Source organism: Rhinichthys klamathensis, unplaced genomic scaffold (assembly GCF_029890125.1).
Source record: "Rhinichthys klamathensis goyatoka isolate OS25496 unplaced genomic scaffold, OSU_Roscu_1.1 h1tg000030l_1, whole genome shotgun sequence".
Lineage (NCBI taxonomy): Eukaryota > Metazoa > Chordata > Actinopteri > Cypriniformes > Leuciscidae > Rhinichthys > Rhinichthys klamathensis.
This window is the reverse complement of record NW_026606580.1, coordinates 162064-177931: the sequence shown is the minus strand read 5'-3', so window position 1 is coordinate 177931 and position 15868 is coordinate 162064. Positions and strand designations below refer to the sequence as shown.

The 15868-nt window shown below is 38.4% G+C and overlaps 1 protein-coding gene across 1 annotated transcript in view; it reads left to right on the top strand.

The window, feature by feature from the left end:
* Positions 1-2600: 2600 nt before the first annotated feature.
* The window catches only part of LOC130080131 (cadherin-12), a 149513-nt gene continuing 136245 nt past the window's right edge, over positions 2601-15868 (top strand). Inside the window, exon 1 of the mRNA XM_056245423.1 lies at positions 2601-3127. The gene's annotated coding sequence lies outside the window, so the exon portion shown is untranslated. The remainder of the gene's footprint in view (positions 3128-15868) is intronic.

Below are 15868 nucleotides of genomic sequence, written 5' to 3'. Positions count from 1 at the left end.
GCAACAAATACCTTTTCCTATCTTCCCTCTATCCCATCCTGAAGGACACACCATTGAAAACTTCTATGATGTCATCTTTTTTTTCTGAAAATACTGGACAAAAACTGAACAAGGTTACAAGAGGAGGAATAAGACATCTTATTATACTTGCTGAAAAACATGCATCATAAATTGAAAGAGAAATTTACAAAACGTCAAAACCTCACTTATTTTCTGACTGACCATGAAGATTTTTTAGCTCATAAAAGAGTCTTGTAGGTATACTTTAAGAGAACCATTATTCCATGTTGCATCCATGAAAGTGTCTAGTTATTTGAGATGCAGGAGAAATGTGAACGGAAAAGTTAACCTTTCCCATGAGTGATGGCCGTCAAGGCAAACAGCTCCTCTTCACGACAAACCCCTATCCTTAAAGGTTACATATCACCATCTATATTTGCCTGTCACTTTATGAAGGTAGGAGTTGAAGCAGAGTGTAAAAGACTCCAGTCTGGATTCAATCATTCAGCCATCAAACCAACTACCCATGCAAATAGGTCCTGGTTAGCAGCATTGCACCAAATTTCAACCAAACTTTTCAACCAAAATATTATGATTATAATTATGTAATGAAAGAAAGGATTAGATTAATATGGAACACACCTTGTTTTTCACAATGCAGCCTAAATTTAAACAAAAAAATGGGAAGTCCAAAACTGACTCGAAATTAACATACCAAAATGGCTGAACTATAACATAAATAAATCAATCACAATTATGGAAATTTGGCATTAGCCTACTTCACCTTTGACTCTTAACTCCACTGCAACATCCACTTGCTCTGCTAGAACAGCAACTGTCAGGGGCGGACTGGGACACAAATTCAGCCCTGGCACTGTAGCCAATCCACCCACAGACACGGGCATTCAAATATGAAGTAGTTAGGGGGGTCCGGGGGCGTGCTCCCCCGAGAAAATTTTGGATTTCTCTGACCTACATACAGTATGTGCAATTTAGGACTTTTGAAGGCCCAAAAAATTGTTAAGAAATAGCTTTAAAACCTTGTCATTCGATTATTTGTCAATACCTGCTCTCTACTCATCTTCATCTTTCTTTTTCTCTCAGGCCCCGTCCACACTACTGCGTTTTCGTTTAAAAATGGAGACCTTTTGCTACGTTTGCACCTCCCGTCCACACTAAAACGGCAAAAACGGAGACCCAAAACGGAGAAGTTTAGAAACGCTGCCGATCCGTTTTTCGTTTTGAATCTCCGGAGGGCGTTTTAGACGGGTCAAGACGGAGGACTTTAGAAACGATGACGTAGTAGAGGCTCACGCTCGGCTCTATGATTGGGTGTCATCAGTCATGGCTAGCAGCTGTTGTAAATTCTGCATTTTACAACGCTATAACTGCCTACATGCACCGGAGTCAAGCTATTATTCGAGCGATGTGACAATTCCCGTGTGCAGCGGCGGCGTTGACCGTACATGGAGCGTCGGTTTGGGGTTAACCCAGAGCATGGTGGGATAATTTTATCAATGAAGTTGTGTTTACACCGGCACGCGCATGCCCAGTGTTAGTGAATGGTCACGTGATCCGCGTTTTCAGTCGTTTTAATGTGGACGGAGATCAATTATAATACGCAGCTAAAACGCTGGTGTGAACGGAGATCGTATCCGTTTTAATTATCCGTTTCTAAACTAAAACGCAGTAGTGTGGATGGGGCCTCAGTCTCATTATCCTGCCCGATTTCTTCCCCTCCTAAAGCTGAACTTTGACTGATAGTCTTTTCATTTCGTCTGTTTCGGTGAAGAAAGTAAACATTGGCTTAACTGATATTTATGTTCTTTTAATCATTTTCTCAGACAAGTTAATTTACTCAAGGCTATACCAGGAAAGCTGTAGCCTAATTCAGCATTGTCAACCTTCTACAAGCTTTGGAATTTGAAAACGTCTGTTTTTAAATGTTAAAAGTAATTTGAAATAATACAAATTATAGGCTACGTTTCCTACCGCAGTTGGTGAAATTAGCAGATCATGCGCTGTCCACTCAAGTCAGAACCGTCCGGAAGCGTGTTTGTGAAGGCGGGGCCAGGGGGTGACGTGTTGATTTGATGAATGATAAGAATCATTGGATTTGATGAGAATGATTTGGTTTGATTTGAATCTATTTATTTATTAGTTTTGAAGTTTAAGAAACCTTTATTACAACTCACAGTACTTAAATTACACCCAAAAACATCTTCAAATACAGAACACAAAGCCTCATTGCAACACCAGATACCTTCAAGTGACAATGTCATCCATACAGTAATTCAAATCAATAATATTCTTACTTGCACCATGTTTGAAAACAACTTTATTCTGCTCCGAAATGTTAGAGAGAGAGAGAGAGAGAGAGAGAGAGAGAGAGAGAGAGAGAGAGAGAGAGAGAGAGAGAGAGAGAGAGACCAGACGTTTGGTAAAAAAAAAAAAAAAAACGTTCCCGTGAGACGCCGAGAACGGGATTAGCATATTCCTGCGATGACCACACAGATCGTTGCTTCTCTGTGGGGCTGACGGAAGGGAGGGAGGAGGAGTGAAGGGAGGGATAGAGCGGAGGCTCCATCTCTCTAATGTAGTTGATGAAGATCCCTCACTCCGGAGACCTGACAGGGGTCGCACTCTCTCCAATCACGCGTGCCACGGACCGCAGAGCCGCGAGCCAGCGAGCCAGTCAGCAAAGCGCTCTCTCATTCCGCTCGGTCTTTTCCTCTCCGACCAGCTCACTCACTGTCACTCTCTCTCTCACACACACACACACACACTCGCGCGCGCTCTGTTCATTCTAAAACCGCAGGGACGCACACTTCAGCACTCTCTCTCGCGCGCGCGCTTGCGCTCGCTCAACCTTATTTCTTTCCTCACTGGCGGCACGCGCATCTGTCTCCGCTTCTGTACTGTTGACTACAGGGTGAAAAGAACGATAGACTCATGAGAGAGAGAGTAAATGAGAAAAGAAGGAACTAAAACAAGGAAGGCAAGGTGAAACGAGGATTGAAAAGAGGCTGAGGACAGATGAAGGAAGAGAGTTTGTGAAGCGTTTTGGATTTTACTGGTTTCCAGCCTCAATCTATCATTTTGGCCGGTGGAAAAGGACTCAATTAAGGTAGGACATTTTCTGTGCACAAATCTTCTGAATGTGTGAGTGTGTTTTGCTGATGTGGACTTTCTTACCAGGTCAGTAATGAACAGTTAGGGAGCGCGGAGAGCTCATAACTCTTGGTGTAAGTGTTGGGTTCCTCTCAAGCCCCTGCTAAATCACTGACCTGTCAGCATCCTCAATTATGAGCGTTTATCCTCAATCGTACAGCCATGTGTAAGCTGCAATACTTTCAGTGTTAAGAGTCCAGAGGAAAACATGCCCATGATTAATCCCTGCACCCTTAGAACAGTTTTGCCCTCGTTTTTGGAAAGGCATGATAGTTTGACTGTGGAGGCTGAGGGGAGGTTGTTTTGCTGACTCTTCAGTCAGGTGAAAACTGGCTTGATGCTTGCAGAGATTGGAGTGGAAATCCTGATTGCAACCCACCAGTGCAAACACTCGTACCTGGAGTGTGTGTGAGCTTCAATTATGAATGTGAGGCAACATTTACATATGTGTGCTTCGTTTCTTACTGCCACAAAGTAGAGAAACACTAGCTCAAAAATAGTGCTCTGCCAAGAGACATTTGGGCAACATCAAGGTCCTGCTTCAAGTGCTTTTGAGGGACTAGAAAAGACAGACAAATTACTTGCAGCTCTGGATATCTCAAGTGGCTCTACTGACAGTTTGTTCCCAGATGAAACAGCAGTGCAATGAACAGTTTCAGCGTGTTGTGAATTATGAGTACGATACTTAATCCACATAATGCACTTGGTAAATTTTTGTTTCTCACACATCATTGTCATACTATTAATAGAGATATTCATGTACAAAGCACTGGTGTTTATCTACATATTAATTTAATCTCACAGAGATTATGGACTTTGTGACATGCGAGAGGGATTAGACCTCAAGCGGTTTCTGTGTTGCGGAGGCATATGAATCCCATACAAAAAAACAAGCACTCATACTGTATTTCTTTGTTTTTAGGAGGTAGATGTGCCATGCTGATTTGGATAAACAAATGCAAGACTTATGTGATAGCTGAAAATGCACAATTTGACTTTTATAATAGCCTGGCAAGAAAAGAGGAATAATAATAATAATAAAAAAAAATAAAAAAAAAAAATTATTTAGGGCTGGAAATATCTCAATATACATGTTTACCATTTAAACCTAGAAATAAGTTAAGTCTTGGGGTTTGATAATTATAAATAATGTAAATAAATGTAAATTTGTGAAATTAGCCAAGTGAATTCATTAATACAAAATACCAGATGTTCTTGCTTCCACTGAAGCACAAAATGGTCTTTGGATCATTTCAAATCATGCGGGAGGACATGATCATCAGGTTTTTCTCTTGTTGAGTTCATTCAGAAATTTATAAAATGTTGTATTCGAAACAAATTGTTATACTGATAATTTATAAGGAAAAAGGTTGCAAAAAAAAACCAAAAACATTTTAGTGGTCTCAGACTAACATGTTTGCTTGTAGGAAACACTTCAGACACTTAATAAATGCATTTCTTGCATTGTGCATTGCATTAAAATAAAAAAAGAACATAATCTGTAGGTTTAATATAAAGATCAAATCCACAATTCATGTCAGACATCTTTTGAAAGCATTTCATGACTGTCAGGGTTACTCATTTACTCATTATGGCTCGTGTAACCAAATATACTGTAGTAGAATCACACTCTGGTGGTAAGTTTTCCATTAGAGAAAACATTTATATAATGTTCAGTGGTTGTTTGTACAACCGTATTGTGGCAGCTGTTATGTGTGTGTGTGTTGGGGGAGGTGTGGCATAATCCCTTCTGGATAGTAAAATTCAGAATCAGCATTCCTAGAATAAACCACAAAGTAGAAAAAAAACGATGTTAAAAATAATAGGAGGTGAGCTGTGACATCCACTTAAATTCATCCAGACTCTGCCTCTAGCTGTCATAAATCAGAGGATGTGATGTGCCAGGAATAAGACACAATATCGGCCCATCTCTAACTGCATTATCCACCTATTTTCATTTGATCTGTTGCGGCATTGCAATTGCAGTCCCACGTTAAAACAATCTGATCCCGTCCATCTGTTAAAGGTTGCACGGATTTGTGGGACGCTCTAGGACAAAAAAGAAAGAAAAAAAAAAGAATAAAAGATGAATGCACAACAGTCAGTGGACAGAATTTAACTCACAGATGAAGCCGTAACACATCCTATCTTTTCCCTGGATCAAGCCAGCCTTTACAAAGACAGGAAACACCAGGCTTCAATCAGTGTCTGAAATCAGTAGGCAGGGACAATCCAAAGATCCCTCCTGAACGTACTTTAGAAACTCAGAGCTGGCAGGTCTTGGGTTTGCTTTTGTGACAGGGATCAGAGAAGACAGTAGAAGAAGCAGAGCTCCTAGTGATGTGAGCTTCTGGTGAAAACAAAGCCGTGTCCCAACAAGAGTCCAATTCCCCAGAGCGATATAGCAGATGCACTAGCATTGGGTTTAATGAGGAATCCTCTTTTGACCAGTTGATAACACCAGAGACAGACAGCTCACAGAGAGAGAGACAATCAGCACTGATGGAGAGAGAGACAGCTCTGAGGGAGAGACGGCTTTGAGGGTGAGCTAAATGAGGTCTAATCAGCTCAAAGCAGATGGGAACCCTGAGACGGAGGGGATCAGGAGTGCAAGATTTGACATGTCCCCATGTCCCTCTCATCAGAATTCAATTGGAATTGAGAGAAAATGATGACATAAAGTGGCACTGGTCCAGGGACATGAACACAAGGGTCAATAACAGCTGGAAACACTGATATATTTGAGTGTGTGTGCGTATTATAGACCTAAACATTCAGATTAACCTTGAACGTGCCCCTACCATTCCCATAAAACCCCCAGCCTATCCATCTCCATAAAATTACCAAATTTAAAACCATATCATGGACCAAAGGGTTTTGCTTCCTCTTTTAAATTTAATTAATGAATTCAATGCACTATGTAGACATGCTCTGTTCCCAGTCCAACCAGACGATTCTGGAAAAAAAAAACCTGCAAAAGGTCATTCAAAAAGCACATAAACATAGAGTAGAGCTGCACAATTAATCGCTAAAAGATTGCTATGTCGGTTGAAACACCCATGCGATCTTATTCCTAAATGACAACGATTCGCCTGTTTCTATTAAACCTTTTGACAAAATCAAACAGGAAAATTCAAATCTGTGTTCTCGCTACCGCTTTGGTATGAAACAGCTTCACAAACATCTTTTCAAAGAGACAGTTTCATTATTTATGTTAAAAGTATCCAAATGATCACAGATATACTGAGATAAAATCTGATCATTTGGACATAAACACTAATGTCTACATTACCAATCACAATAGAGCTGATCACCTTTTGATTACACACATACTACAAGATAACCGGGCCAATTTTGGGCCCAATTCTCCCCATTCAATCCCAGGTAAAGTCCCGATTATCTTGATAGTTCTACAAATGATCTAATAAGATTTTCTTGTGCTGTGACGTGAGAGTGATTGAATTGCTTGGAAGATTGTCTAAAAACCAATCTCAAATCTTAAATATCCAACAAGTTAGATATTTAGAACTCTGCGGACAAACGCGAACCTACTTAGATTAGTCTAAAGATTAACTGTAGATTGTCACGTGGAACGAAACGATACCCAATCAGAAAGCGAGCCGATGGAAGACGGAAGCATAACACGACATCATCCAAACCTTTTTCTCTTTTCCCCAAAAATTTTCTGTAAAAAGCATTTCAAACACTATTATCGTCATTTCTTCGTGCCCGTCGTCTGCCATGTTTGTTTACTCTAATGTCACGTTTGACCGCGATAGATTTTGCGAGATTTTCCGTGTTCACAGTCGGGATTCTGGTTGTTTGTGAATGGAATCTGTAAGTGTGCGCTGTGCTGTGTTGGTCACATCACAGCACTACCCACACTCTAGAAACAAAACTGTTAAATCTAAAAAAAAAATTATATGATTTCTGATTTTTGTCATGTTTGTGGTCTCTCACATTTTGACATTCTGATAAGATTTTAAAAATCTTTTCCTGTGAAAAATAGCTAAAATACATGCCGTTAACTCCAAAGCTCAGAAATGAGGAGACAAATGCTCATGAAGAACTCAATTACAACTGTTTCTGCAGCAAGAAACCTTTAACATTATAAGTGGACTTCAGAGAAAATAAAATGCTGCCAAAGTGTATGATATGGCCCAGAGATGTACTTCACAACACGTCCTTTACACACTTTACACTCCCTTGACACTCCAAAGAATCAAGTTCATCATTTCAACCAGCCCAATGGTTCTTTTCATTCACACAAACCTGAGCCGCTTATCTCAAGTTCTCTCTTAAAGTGATCTCAATGCATAATGCAGCTGAATAAGCTCTCTCTTTAAAGAAAGCCATCGCTGATGCAGTGAAAAACCATTGAGGGAGTGAATGACTGGGCAGTGCTGTACAGAGGAGGATATCCTCTTTGGTGTGGTGGACGGAGCCGTAGGCTGCAGGAAAGATCCATGGTAATCCCGTGTACTTATTGTGTGATTGACGAGGGCCTTCAGATATCCTGGAGACTGAATGGGTGGCAGAGAGGTGATGCGACAGGCCAGCTGAACCCCTTTAATGCCAAAGTCAACAAGGCCTTAGACAGTTCAAGGAATAGTTCATCCAAAAATGACAGCTCTGTCATCATTTACTCAGCCTAATGTTGTTCCAAACGCTTATGACTCTCTTCTGCAGAACACAAAAGAGAAAATTTGAAGCTTTTCTATGCTCCTTTCCATTAAATTACATTAAATGTGCACTGAAGCTTTCAAGCTTAAAAAAAGGCATCATAAAAGCGTTCCGCGACTTTTCAGATTCCACACAATAGGTGACTGGAAAAGAGACGATATTCACTGAAAATGTTGATGGCTAGTCAATATAGCTCACAGAAAATTCATTTTTCGTTCTTCGTTTAGGGGTAAAAAGAAGTTCGAAGTTACATGTCACAAGTTAGCAAACTTACCGACGCGTTTAGATGAACATGTGTTGCGTGCTTTCTTCTCAATAACAAAATAAACACACAACTAAAATGACAGCCGTTAAGGAAGCATCTGATGTTACAAGCTCTGCAATTCGGCACTCCAGTAAAGACACATCACGTTTATTTATATCTCACTTTATACAATGTACTGCATTAAAGCAAGCAGCTTTACAGTATTAAACATGTAAAAACAGTGCCAGTGTCTTATTCAGTTAGAATTACAACTTCAGTTTCTGCTCAAAGCGGCTTTTCGGTGTGAAAGTCTGACCGCCACGGACTGAACAGGAGAACTGAACGGTCAAAGAAGCCATTAATTAATATTACGTAATCGCCACGGACCAATTCACAGGTGTTTACCAGCTGGAGCGAACTTCGCTTTGGCAAAGGTATTTTGAACTCCCAAAACCAACTTCGTTTTGGCCTATTTTTGTTCGAAATGACATCTCACCACGTTATTCATTTTAATGATTTAAATAATCAGTAGATTCGGTTCAGAATGAGAATATGAATCCAGTCTGAATGCTTCATTAATTCACTTAATATTCTTGTTGCAATGGATAACAGGCCACTGGAGAGGAAGACTGTCAGTTAATTATGACTTTTGGTCTTTTTTATCACAAAATTTGACATATTTCAATTCTACTTGACTCCATAAGACTTAAAATATACATATGGATATATTTTATGATATTTTATAGTGCTTTTTTGATGCTTGAAAGCTCCAGTCACCATTTATTGTAGCTGAATGGAAAAAGTGCAACCGGAATGTCTTCAAAAGTGGTGTACGGAAAAAAAGAAAGCCATACAGGGAACAACATTAAGGTGACAGAATTTTCAGTTTTAGGTGAACTATATGCCTTTTAGTTCTTTCTTTCTTTGCTGTGGTTATTTTAATCTCTTTCTCGCTTTCTAAGATCTTACTTTTTACTTTCCGGTCTCTGCTCTTTTCTTTTCTCCCATGTAATTTTAATGGGAAGACAGAGCAGCTGCTCATACCCTCCTTCGTGTCCGCAGTGATGATAGCTCCTGGTATTGAACTTGGGTGTGTGCGTGCGTATCTGAGTATCCATTATCATTTTCATCCAGGGCGAGAGATCCGACCAGATCACTCATCCGGATATGCCTGGCATCAACACTCACTGCCGCAAACACTCCTGCGGAGAGCCCTCTGCCCAGCGCCGATCAATAATTGAGATTATTTGGACTCCCTTCACCTTGGGCCATATGTAGTTTAAAGCTTCAATAAAGGGACTCATTTCTACACTGTTTTATCACAAGCAGAGCTGCTTGAGTGTGTGTGTGCATTCATGTACGTGCATCTACTCGCGCACAATTGAGATGTAACCTTGGTATGGTTATAGATATATTCGTGGCTGCCATGACATTGTTACTGCTATTCTGAAAGTTTTAAAACATATAATGCACTATCTATTCAACATATAGCAGCCTTAAATAATTAAATAAAGAAAACAGAATATAAATCATTTTGAGGCGATTCAAGGTTAAAGCAACAACAAAACATTCACCACCACTGTTTCAAAAGCTACCGAGCTTCCTACGCTGACATTATAAACGCTTTATTTTAGCCAAATCCAAAGGCAGCATTGCAAATGTCCTTCAAAAAGAACGTAATCTCATAATGCTTTGCAACAAGCTACGGAAATAGATGGCAGATGGAGTAAAATAAATGTTAAATATAAACTTGATGCCTAAAAATAAAACAAAAATAGCAGTTCCCTTTCAAGGGATCTCGAGCTGCGTCTCGTTCCCTCTCAGGGAACCAGGGTAACCTGAGACGTTTTTCTACCCAATATTTGCCATATCATTTTATGCTAATTGTGTTTTTTTGTTGCTCATCTGGTAGTGTGTGATGCTAGTAACGTGAAAGATAAGGATTCAATTCCGAAGAATTCATCTATTAAAAACATACAATACCATTTAAAAATAAATTAATAATTTTATTCTACATTTATAGTGGAAAAAATAATTATATTTCAAATAAATGTTGTTCTTTTAAACTCTTTGTTCATTCACGAATCCTCAAAAAGTGTATCATATAGTTTCCACAAAAAAAAAATATTAATCAGAAATGTATTTTGAGCTGAAAATCAGTATATTAGAATGCTTTCTGTAGGATCGTGCGACACTAAAGACTGGAATAATTATACTATATGAATGATATAGAAAATTCAGCTTTGCATCACAGGAAATAAATTACATTTTAATTGATATTAAAATAGAAAACCGTTCTTTTAAATTGTAATAATATTTCACAATATTTATATTTTTACTGCATTTTTGATCAAGTAAGTGCAGTTTTGGTGAGCATAAGAGACGCAAGAGACTTGAGAACAATAGTGTAAATGTAAATCTTATTAGTTACTCAGCTACATGTCCACAGCTGTGCACTTTGTGAGAAGAACTGCTGTGTATGTACAGCATTTTTTAAATCAGTCCATTACAGTTTGTATGCTCCCAAGGCAGTACACTATAGGAATTGGAACAGAGCCATTGTGTTTTCTCTCATTTCCATCACTTTCACGTGAGTCTTTTTTTCTTTCCGTGTCAGAACTCCAACCGTTCTCAAGCTTTTTTGTTTTATTTTGAACATGTAACCCCTCACTGTCACTCTCCACCTGCACACACACACACACACTTGCTGTGAGACAATCAGCAGAAGGGGGCCTAAACATCCCAAATTAAAGTCTGGCTGTGATGGATGGGCTCCTATCTGAGAGAGATATTGCACCTGTTTCCCCCCTGAATGATAGCCACTTCTCCCCATCGTTTATATTGATTTGTCTCCATCCTCACTGCGCGTTTCCAGCAGCTACTCGTACACACACTACTACATAGCAGAAGGATGAACAACCGTGCTTCAACACATCTGCATACTAGCTATCATTTTACTTTTGATGTCTTTAGTGTAATACCAGTCCAGAGATGAACACTTCAACTGAGCGGCAAACATGTTCCACAAATATTAAAAATAATCTTTCCACCCTATTTTTAAATCTTTCTCTTGTTCTCACACTCTGCATTTTTTCCAAGGATTTGCAGAGAATGAAGAATGCACGTCATTGCATTTCCATTGAGAGAAAGAACAGCAAATGAAAGTAGGAAGAAGAGAAATCCTTTGCCAATGCAGAGGTGGGCTTGGAAGAAGAATAAAGACAACAACAAATTATAATATAAAAAAAAAAAAAAAAACGAGGCACTAAAAAAGACACATAAGAATCTTGAAATGTGAAAAGACAACATGACATCAAAATTGACCCAATTTAGTTTTTTTTTTTAATAAACATCCAGGGTCCTTTTGTGCACGATTTATCATGTTTTCTTAAAAAAGCATCAAAGTGCATTCTCAGCTTTTGAAACAACTTTTCTGATGTAGCCTAACCAAGGCTGCACGCAGAGTGATATCAGTTAATAATCTCATAGCCTAACATGTTTTACTTGGCAATCTCTTATCATTGTACAAAACTGCTAAATAGAGTTCTAGTGCTCTAATGTTATCTGTTCTCTCTATCCATGAAGAGAGACATTTTAAGTATTTAAAAAAAAAATGAATTCCAATCTTTCAAGCAAGCCTGCCAGCTGAATTAGAATTATTGTTAGTTATTCACCAATTCTCTCAATTTCATTCAAACCCAGGCTGATAAAATAAAGTCTCACCCTAAAGTATGTATCACTAAATATTCTGTTTTAGTTGTAAATGTCACATTATGGAAATTAAATAATTGGATCACCATTTCATGTGATGTGTTTGCATTCTTCTCCCTCCACGGTTCATTTCTGTTCTCCAGCATGCGGTTCTGTGCTGCGTCGTGCTGCTATCACTCGCCGTGCCATGATATCTGTCCTGTATAAACCTTCCTCTTTTCTTTCTGTGGATGGTGTGTGTGCAGTGACATTATCCACTTGTTCTGTCCTCATACTGTTACTGAATATCTCTGCATGGCTTTGATCCCTCACAGTGTTTTACATGATCAATATCTTATTTATTTTCAGTTCCAACAAACTTTAATTGTTATAATTATATATATATATATATATATATATATATATATATATTTTTTTTTTGTGTGTGAATGTCTGTCACATGACCATGCCATTTGGATGGCTGATGATGTGTTCACGCTGTATAGGAAGTTTTAAATATATTCATGGGTTTTCCTGGACGAAGTGAAACCCACACAGTGAAACAACATCCAGACAGAAACAAACTGGCTGAAGTACCAGAACCGTGCAGAACATGCCTCTGCAACAACAGCAGGGGACAGAAAATGTGTGAGCACTCGTGTGTAAAATAGAAAGAAAGTTTCTGTGTGTCTGCATGTACTGCCACATATGCTATATTTGTATTAATCTCAGCATGACATTGCCAAACATACGTTGTACTCTATCCATAAGTGTATATGTGTTAAGTCTACATAGACAGGAGGACGGATGGACGTATGGACAGACATCAGATAGATAGATAGATAGATAGATAGATAGATAGATAGATAGATAGATAGACAGATAGATATATAGATAGATAGATAGATAGATAGATAGATAGATAGATAGATAGATAGATAGATAGATAGATAGATAGATAGATAGATAGATAGATAGATAGATAGATGATAGATAGATAGATAGATACCAGTTGGTACTTTATTTATAAGAATATTTATGCTTAGACGTTTGAATAGTGGATGGATGGATGGATGGATGGATGGATGGATGGATGGATGGATGGACGGATGGATGGATGGACGGAAAGAAAGAAAGAAAGACAGGCAGCATGGCATTGTAGCATGACATTGTCAAACATACGTTGTCTATCTATAAGTGTATGTGTATCAAGTCTACATAGACAGGAGGACGGATAGACAGAAAGATAGACTGATAGACTGATAGACTGATAGACAGATAGATAGATAGATAGATAGATAGATAGATAGATAGATAGATAGATAGATAGATAGATAGATAGATAGATAGATAGATAGATAGATAGATATTTGTACTTTATTTATAAAAATCATTATGTTTTGGCACTTGAAGCAATCAACCTGGAACTTACAGTTATGGAACTCACAAACTTTTTTTTCTTGTGTGCAATATGCATTAAGCAGTCTGTGGTAGAGCTGTGTGAGGCCGATACCAGTAATCGTTCTCCAGATAAACTCTCATCAACTTTCCTTTCCAGCCGCAATACAGTATATACTTTCAGACCGACAGACATTTGTACAACACATCTCTCTTACCACTTTGGCTGCATTCATCAGTCTAGGGTCGCCTGTGAAGCCCCAAGCCTCAGGGGAATGCTAGAGTAGCACACAGAACCGATGGTCTCCTCCGTGGCTTTGTAACCTTAAACAAAACCCAGCCATCGCGCATTGGCACCGGGGGAAAGATTTCCTGTCAACCAGGTGAATGACTATTAGTTTACGGAGACTGCAGGACTGGGGGGAAATGGGGAATCTAATGGCCCTCAGAGATGGGCTCTGACTATTCTCCCCATGCCATATTACAGTGTCCCGCTCTCTTGGGGACTTATCTTCAGCTTTTTTCTGTTTCCACCCTTTCTAAATGGCAGAGGAGATAGCATGGAAAAGTGCTAAAAAGGCTGACTGTTGGATGATCAAAAACGTGAAGCGGTTGTTGTGAGAAAACAATAAAAATAAGAGGAAGCAAAGAGGAAAGAAGGGGCGACAAGGAGAGAGTCTCGGCCACAAGCCACTAAACAAAATCAATGAAGCAACTTCAAAGCATCAGAGATGCTCCTTTCAGACAAAAGGGCCCAAAGAGTCTCATCAATATCATCAATACATATTCTCTCTCATCCATAACTGAATGTTGTCAAGCCATGCTGAGAGGTTCTCTATGAATAGATTTTCTGTCAGAGAAAAGACATAAATACATAAACTCACATCGGGTCTATATGTGAGCTCAAACAATTACCTTCAATCCCTCTTGACCCTGGAATAGCATTCATACTAAATATTTTTTAAAATATATTTACATGAATTAGCTATTATGTGGGGGTTCCCTGGGAAACAAACCTATGACCAGGTATTAATAACAATTTTTAACAAAATGTTTGGTAACAAAGTGGGGTTTTTTTGGTTTGTTTTTTTTCTACAGTGAGACAATTTTTTTTAAAATAAAAATATTTCCACAAAATTATTGAAATATTAACCATTGTTTTTAACAGCAAACCATCATATTAAATTGATTTCTGAAGGATCATGTGACACTCAAGACTAGAGTAATGATGCTGAACTGAAAATTCAGGAGCATCAATTACATTTTGTAAACATGGTAAAATATATAATAAAAACACAGTTATTAAATTTAAAGAGACAGCAGTGTATGAAAACTTGCTCACCCAAATGCATATACACATATGAGATTAATTAAATACAGAATACACAACATAAATATAATATTACAATTTACATCTGCACAAAATCAATGTACAAGTGAACTTGAAGTTACATGCCAGTCAATATGTTTGCCCTTTCTTGCCAACTAAAATTTACATCACACTTATGTGCCGATTTTGACAAAAATAAATTAATATGACATGATCAAATACACTTTATTTTATGGTGACGTTTTACTTACTGAAATAAGTGCTGAGTAACATTAATTAACTACGCATAATTTACTGTTATTACTATAGTAAGTACATGTAGTAATGTGTAACTACGTCACCTTAAACTAAAGTGTTACAAAAAATATTGACTAAGTTCACGTCAAAACACAATAACTATGACTGAAACAAAAACTATGTGAAAAGGACACTAGTTCCTAGAGCAATGCTTTACCAGCTGAGCTACATGTTCATGGAAGACAGTTGACTGTTTGAAGCTGCATTCCAAAGTAGGAAGACAGCAGATAGTTTGACTGATAGCACTCAGTGCCGCCCCACAAATTGTCTTACACTTGTCCATCACAAAGAGCCCTCTAGCTAGCAGAGCCGTCAGAAACTGTGTCTGATATCATGAGACTGATGTCAAATTTGAGTGTGAATGACTGCTGAAGAAAAAACCCCAGGTTTTTTTAAGCATGACAATTTTGTGAATGCATTCGAGATGCTGAAATAACAGTAATACCATGATTTGACTTAACAAGACTATTTAGAATTGCATTAATCCATGGAAATCGTGTAATTATCTGATAGAGAAAAGATCTGTCTTATCAAAAATATTCGTACCACTGTATCGGTCTAGATCAGGGATTCCCAATCCTGTCCCTGGAGATCTACTTATACCTGCAGAGTTCAGATCAAACCCTGATCCAACAAACCTGACTGTGAATGCTCCTTTAGCTGGTTCAGTTGTGTTTGATCAGGGTTGGAGCTCAACTTTGCGGGAAGAGATCTCGATTGGGCATAGATTACTAATACTGACCACATTATTTAAACATGACTAAGGCCTAAGTGAAGCCTTTGACTCATTTTAAACACAGGTTGTCAGTACGAATAAGTATTACTTTCTAATCTTGCTTTTCACCAGAGCCCTTTCCTACCTCTTTGAAATTAATATTTTATCCACTGCTGAGTGTCACAGAAAATTTGAGGTTATATCCATGCATGCCAAATCCTATCTTCATTTCATTAAGTGGAAAAAGCATTTCCCCTGATTAAGTCATTTACCAGTCCAATGGGTCAGGAATTTCAATGAAAATGAAATATATGATGTGTATACAATACATGTTTCAGAA